General features: G+C 39.9%; 1 pseudogene; it reads left to right on the forward strand.

Moving 5' to 3' along the window:
- Positions 1–3,458: 3,458 nt before the first annotated feature.
- Positions 3,459–3,701, forward strand: LOC119627232 (thymosin beta-4-like; annotated as a pseudogene).
- The last annotated feature ends 4,061 nt before the right edge of the window (positions 3,702–7,762 follow it).

Below are 7,762 nucleotides of genomic sequence, written 5' to 3' on the forward strand. Positions count from 1 at the left end.
TCCTATGGTGATGCTATAAATTATTAAAATAAAGATGTGAAATGCACATTCCTGGACCTAAAAATCCTATAATTTGGTTAGGGAGACTAAACTTCAACACTTAAAAGTTTACAAAGAATTTGAGAAAGAAATAACCTTTGGAGATAATGGCAGGAAAAATCCTGAGGCATTTGTGATGTGAGCAGAAAGCAGAATAAAAAATAAATTGGAGGTCAAAAGAAAGGAGAGGCCAGAATGCGCTGGAGTTGACGGAGAAGACATCATGTGGGGGAGGGAATGTAACTGGACCTTGGAGAATGGAGAGTGGTTGTAGGGTCATCTTGTCATTATCATCTTGCTTATGCAAAAGCAGATGTATAAACATGGAACCTCATGAGTTTCCATCTGAGAGGACACTTTCAGACCTGTCTGAAAACAATTCAGACTTCTGAATTAGCGTCAGTAAGTGTTAAGGTGGGGAGGAGATGGGAAGAAATGCACTGAAAGCTAACTTTCCTAAGATCCCATCTCCCCTCCTGGCAAGAACCAGCTCTCGGGATTAGAGGAGTTTCCTTAGGATTCTCACAACCCTGGATCTCACACATGTTCCCCTGTGCCTCAAATCTCTGGACTTGTGACATGAATGAATTCTCTAGCTGCCCCAGTTCTTGATGATCTATTATAGTTTGCTCTTCCATGAGGTAAAAGTAAGAGAACTCTTTCCTAAACCCATGCGTTTTCCAAAATGTTCACTTCAGTTTCCTGAGACAGCCTCCTGGGATTGGCAAACATTGTGGCCTGCATAGAATATGGCAGGGCAGGGTGTTGCTACCACTCATTTCTCAACTGGAAATCTGGTGGGCAAGAGCTATAAGAATAGACAGCTTAGAGACTCTACCCATCTGAAGACTGGATGGTCAGCTGATGGGTATAAAATGGTCGTTGAGTCCTCTGGACTCACTTGGTCCATTCTGGGCAGTGGACTCACATTGGAACAACTTTTTAATAATAGGTCCCTGGCATCCATAACCTGAACTCAGCAGGCTCTGAACTTGTCCATTCTCTCCCTGGCTTTCCCAAACACACACCCATGCCCTTTGTTATTCCTGAACACAAAAGCCTTATCATCTTATTATCTCATACAGTGGAGGTTAGGTGACCCATAGAACTTATTTGTAAGTATGTAGCCAACCTTGTTAGTAAGACATAAAAATGCTGGTGTCAGAAATTAAGAGAATCTACAGAGGTAGAGGTATTTACATTTCATGAGCAATCTCATTACCTTAGGGTATGGATTTTAACAGCTGGCAAGGAGGATGGTCAAGTGTTGAAGTCTCTTATACATGGAGATAGGTTATACCTGGGCTTCCTACAGAGCATGGGTCAGGCTTTCATCCCTGGGTTATGAATGTCAAAAGAGTCAGCTAAGAGAAACAAAAATCCTTATTCTGTGCTACCGATGCAGGCTCGATTTCTCACAATATTCTCATGATATAGAAGCCCTGAGCCAAGCTTATAAACTAAATACTTGCATGGAATCAGAGAATCTTGTTGAAACCACAGCAAAGGAAGCTATGAAAAAGCTCCATGGAGTCATCTTCACAATCCAGGACACAAAGCAAAATAGACTTCAAGTGTGTTTTAAAATGTTCAAAGAAAGAGAGGAAGGAATAGAACTTGTAAGGGAAGAATAGAACATTATTTTTATTTTTTGAGACAGTCTCACTCTGTCACCCAGGCTGGAGTTCAGTGGTGCCATCTTGGCTCACTGCAACCTCTGCCTCCCAAGTTCAAGCAAATCTCATGCCTTGGCCTCCCCCGTAGCTGGGACTAAAGGAATCCACCACCAATGCCCAGCTTATTTTTTGTGTTTTTAGTAGAGATGGGGTTTCACCATGCTGCCCAGGTGGTCTTGAACTCCTGAATTCAGGCAATCTGCCTGCCTTGGCCTCCCAGAGTGCTGAGATTACAGGCGTGAGCCACTGCCCCCGGCCAGGACATTATTTTTTTTTTAAAGGAGGGATTTGAAAAAGAATCATGGTGGATTGTATCTTCCAAGGTTTGTTGCAGATAGTGGCCACAACGAAGCTTTCCTATCTCACACGCTTTTCTTACAATGTGTACTTATATTCTTTCCATTAAGAGGTAGGGTCCCTTCCCCTGAGGGACATGCTTATGACTCTCTTGTGATTAACAGAATGTGGTATAAGTGATGCTGTGTGATTTCTGAGGCTAGATAGAAATGTGAGTCCGTTTTTGCCTGCTTACTGGGTCACTTGTGCTGGAGCTCTAAACTACTGTGTAAGGAGTCCACCTGCTTGGAGGCTGTCGCATGTGAGGAAGCCAAAATTAGCCCGTGCAAAGAGACCACACATAGAGAGGTGCTGTAACTGCAGAGAGGAAAAGAGCTATCTGGCCATTCCCCCACTTCTCCAGTCCTCTGCTGTTCCCACTGTAGCCACAGTCTGACTGCAATTACTTAAGAGACCCTAAGGCAAAACCTCTAGTTGAGCCCTTTTTGAATTCCTAACCCAAAAAATCATGAGCAAAATAAAATGATTGTTTTGGGCTGCAAAATTTTGAGGTCATTTGTTATGTGTAATAAATAATTGGAACATATAGAAATTCTAGAAGTTAAAATTTTGAGGAAACCAGTGAATGGATTAAATAATTTAGATTAGTTGAAGAGAAATGACAGAATCAGATATATTCTAATCACACACACCGGAGAGAGAAAAGATAGAAAAAATTAAAAGGAAATTAAGAGACATGGAGTTTGAAATAAAAGGTTACATTATACTTCTAGTAGGGATTGCAGAGAAAGATAATAAAGAAAGGAGGAGAGAAAGTTTTGAAGAGATAATGGCTGAAAATTTTCCTGAATCAAAAACATGATTCCTCAGGCAGAAATTGCACAAATAATTGAGTAGAATAAGTAAAAATAAATCGAGATCTAGACATGGTGTAGTAGACATATAGAAAGTCAAGTGAAAAGAGAAAATCTTAAAGCTTTATGATGGAAAGCACAGATTATCTAAAGAGTTAGGCAATATGAAATATAGATCAATTGTAATTCAAAAATGATTGAGTAGGACTTCTACTTATGCGTATGAAGGATTAACTGCTATGGGAATTGCCCTCCCTATGTAAATAGCTAGAAAACCAGATAAAATGTGTTAACCCAAATGTTCACTAATTTATGAACAAATAAACAGATTGTGATTTATCCACACGGTGGAATAATAGTCTGCAATAAAAAGGTAGTAAATAACATGAACGAACCTCAAAAGCATTATGCTAAATGAAAGGAACAAGATACAAAAGAGCATATGCTGTATGAGTCCATGTATGTGAAATTCCAGAAAATTCAATCTAATCTTTAATGACTAAAAGATTAGTGGTTGAACTCGGTGGTGGCCACTGCGCAGACTAGACTTCGCTCGTTCTCGCGCACCTCGCCCCGCTTTTCCTCCGCAGCCATGTCTGACAAACCCGATATGGCTGAGATCGAGAATTCGGCAAGTCGAAACTGAAGAAGACAGAGACGCAAGAGAAAAATCCACTGCCTTCCAAAGAAACGATTGAACAGGAGAAGCAAGCAGGCGAATCGCAATGAGGCGTGGGCCCCCAATATGCACTGTACATTCCACAAGCATTGCCTTCTTATTTTACTTCTTTTAGCTGTTTAACTTTGTAAGATGCAAAGAGGTTGGATCAAGTTTAAATGACTGTGCTGCCCCTTTCACATCAAAGAACTACTGATAACGAAGGCCGCGCCTGCCTCTCGCATCTGTCTATCTGGCTGGCAGGGAAGGAAATAACTTACATGTTGGTGAAGGAAGAAGTGAGGTGGAAGAAGTGGGGGTGGGACGACAGTGAAATCTAGAGGAAAACCAAGCTGGCCCAAGGTGTCCTGCAGGCTGTAATGCAGTTTAATCATTTTTTTTTTGTTGTTCAAATGATTTTAATTATTGGAACGCACAATTTTTTAAATATGCAAATAAAAAGTTTAAAAACTTAAAAAAAAAAAAAATTAGTGGTTGCCAGGAGCCACAGAGGGAAGAAGAGGGACTAGAATATAAAGAGTCAGGAGGGAATATTTTTGGATGATGGAAATATTTTATACCTTGATTGTGATGGTGGTTACTTTACTGCACATTTATCAAAACTCATTGAATTGCATACTTAAAATTGGTAAATTTTGTCTGGGTGTGGTGGCTCACACCTGTTGCAATCCCAGCACTTTGGGAGGCCAAGGTGGGTGGATCACTTGAGGCCAAGTGGAGGCCAACTCCACTTGGAGTGAGACCACTCTGGCCAACTTGGTGAAACCCTGTCTCTACTAAAATCAGCCAGGCATGATGGTGCACATCTGTAATTCCAGCTACTCAGGAGGCTGACGTACATGGATTGCTTGAACCCAGGAGGCAGGGGCTGCAGGAGCCAAGATCCCAGCACTGCACTCCAGCCTGGGCGACAGAGTGAGACTCCGTCTCAAAAAAAAAAAGGTAAATTTTATTGTTCGTAAATTTATCTCAATAAAACATGGTCAGATACTAGAAATTTTATATGGTTCAACTGGATAGAAACACAGAATGACAGCAGACTTTTCATCTGTAACAATAGATGCTGAGAGACCATAAATAATATTTTCAAAGTACTAAGAAAAAAAATAGTATGCATGTAGGAGTCTTTAGCTAGTTAAATGAGTAGTTTTCCAACATTAGTGATTTTGCATCAAAATCACCTGGAGGGTTCATAAAAGTGCAGATTGCAGAGGCAATCCCTGGAATTTCTGCTTCAGTAGGTCTTGGGTGGGCTGAGAATATACCTGTCTAATAAGTTTCCCTGTATTTCAGATTCTGCTATGAAAGGAACTATACTTGAGAACCACCAAGATAAACCATCACGTGAGAGGGCTAAAAAAGAAAAACTTCAGCCTTACAACAACTAAGAGAGTTTAGCACCTACACACCCTCTCTGAAAGAACTAGTAAGAGCTTCTTCAGTATAAAAAAGACCAAATCAGAGCCGGTGAATGGGAGGTAAGAAGCCCTTCTTTAAATATTACCGGCACATCTCTCCCACCAAATTGCCAAAACAGCATTCTCTGGAGGAGAGAGTCTCTTTTATTCCATCCCGTGGAAGGTTCCCTCCCACTTGCCAAGAATATGTTGAATCACTTCTTATGGCAATAAAAAAGCAGAAAGGAACGGAAGATTTGTTCTCTTACCTTTAATAGACTGAGAATTATTTTCTTGCTATAAATGTAAGAAGCAGTTAGCCATCAGTAGGAGAGACCAATCAGGGTACACATTATAGAAGCCAGGCCTTTTATGTAGTGGCAAAACAAGTGTGGGGTGGCGGGAGTGATCCCTGGGTGCAGGCCATAAGAGATACATTTTCTCTAGGGAATCAAAACAATAATAGAGTCAAGCGAAAGTACATATACTTTCTATTATCACTACATGCCATCAATTCTAAATAACGTCAGTGATAAGATACTCTTCCCCAATAAAATCTTTTGTTTGGTCTAAGTTCTAAACAATTGCTGAAGTTACCTGTTAAATTTTAATAATATATGCAAACTTCAAATTAACACGTTTTCATTACTTAACATTTATTATTATATTATACATGATAGTTAATATGGAGAATTGTCAGTTATACAGTTGGCTCCAAATATATTCAGACTTAAGTACATGCTTTTTTTTTTTTTTTTTTTTTTTTTTGAGACGGAGTCTCGCTCTGTCTCCGGGGCTGGAGTGCAGTGGCCGGATCTCAGCTCACTGCAAGCTCCGCCTCCCGGGTTCACGCCATTCTCCTGCCTCAGCCTCCCGAGTAGCTGGGACTACAGGCGCCCACCTCCTCGCCCGGCTATTTTTTTGTATTTTTTAGTAGAGACGGGGTTTCACCGTGTTAGCCAGGATGGACTCGATCTCCTGACCTCATGATCCGCCCGTCTCAGCCTCCCAAAGTGCTGGGATTACAGGCTTGAGCCACCGCGCCCGGCACATGCTTTTGTTTTAAGAATAAGTTAGTAATGGTTCAAAATCATGTGAACTTGCTTTGTGTCTCCAACTCTAGAGATACTACATATTCCTACATTTAAGCAGCAGATTAGAAATAAGTGCTCATACCAAAGTGATTATAAAAACAAAGAAACAAACTTGAGTTACTAAAATTCCATCTTTCTATGTAACCATTTAGACTTTTAAATGATTTTGGAAATTTAAATCAGTGGAACAAGATATAAAATTTGAGGTGATATATTTTGTTTAATAAGTGCAAATTTTAGTTCATTAATTTTTCTTTTACCAACTAATATCTTTAAAATGAAAATTTCTGCCTTTTGAGTTTTTCTGTTGTTTTAAACTATGTCATTATTCATTATTGTAAAACACCAATATGTAAGTATAAACTTTTCTAAATCTTTGACTCCAAAAAGGTATTATAATGAAAAAGTGTTAATCTATTACTGATTTCCTTTTATGCATTGCAATATTTATATGCAGTATTTACTTTTTTACTGTCATGTATGTGCATATATACATACATATATCCATACACATTTAAATAAAATAAAAGCCCCATTATCTGTGTTTCTTTTCTAGCCATCATGATTATTTGTTCAATTTCATGATTATTACTGAAAGCAATTTTGTTATATAGAGGAGATGTTAAAAATGACCTGCTCTGGTGTGGGCAGATAGGAGTAGGTGTATGTGCCTTCTGGAATGGTCTCCTGGACACTGGGCCCAACTCCTTCAACAAAAAGGACAGAAAAATGGAAATAAATTTAATTTTATGGTTTTAACTCACTGCATTAAGTGAGAAAGCATCCCTTTAACTCCAGGGAATATGGGGTGGCGGCAGTGTTGGGGTGGAAATGGAGAGCTGATACTGTAGCAATGGTGGTGATGTACCGGCCGCTGCACAGGGAAGCTGTGCACAGAGAACAGCAACAGGAGACTCACAAAAACTGAACAAACACCATTTTTACAATGGAGAATTGACTGGATGAGGGCATACACCACCTATAATCTCTGGAAGAGAAGAGACAGGGAGGTTTGGAGGGAAATCAAAGCCAAATATTATTTCACTTGTCCTTCAAGCCTATAAACGCCACTAAAGCAGATGAGGCTTCAGTAAACAAAAGTTATCTTGGCTTGAAAGTAGTCTTCTCTAAGTATAGTCCTATGACATGAATCAATTATATTTTGAGTAGCAGTAGCATGAAAGATATATTGTATTTAAGAGTATATATGTGTTGGCCCATTAAGAAATTACGCAGGCCAGGTGCAGTGGCTCACGCCTGTAATCCCAGCACTTTGGCAGGCCGAAGTGGGTGGATCACTTGAGGTTGGGAATTTGAGACCAGCCTGGCCAACATGGTGAAATGTTGTCTCTACTAAAAATACAAAAATTAGCCGGGTGTGGTAGTGGGCAACTATAATCCCAGCTACTCGAGAGGCTGAGGCAGGAGAATTGCCCAAACCTGGGAGGCGGACGTTGTGGAGGGCCGAGATTGTGCCACTGCACTCCATCTAGCCTGGGAGATAGAGTAAGACTCTGGGGAAAAAAAAAAAAAAAAGAAAGAAAGAAGGAAAGAAAGAAAGAAAAGAAAGAGAAAGAAAGAAAGAAAAGAAGAGAAATGAAAAGAAAAGAGAGAGAAAGGAAGAAAAGGAAGGAAGGAAGGAAGGAAGGAAGGAAGAAAGAAAGAAAAATTATGCAAAGGGAACTGCCAGAGGCAGTTCTCAACTTAATTTAAAAGTTGGTGAAGT

Source organism: Chlorocebus sabaeus, chromosome 14 (genome assembly GCF_047675955.1).
Source record: "Chlorocebus sabaeus isolate Y175 chromosome 14, mChlSab1.0.hap1, whole genome shotgun sequence".
In the NCBI taxonomy this organism is placed as follows: Eukaryota; Metazoa; Chordata; class Mammalia; order Primates; family Cercopithecidae; genus Chlorocebus; species Chlorocebus sabaeus.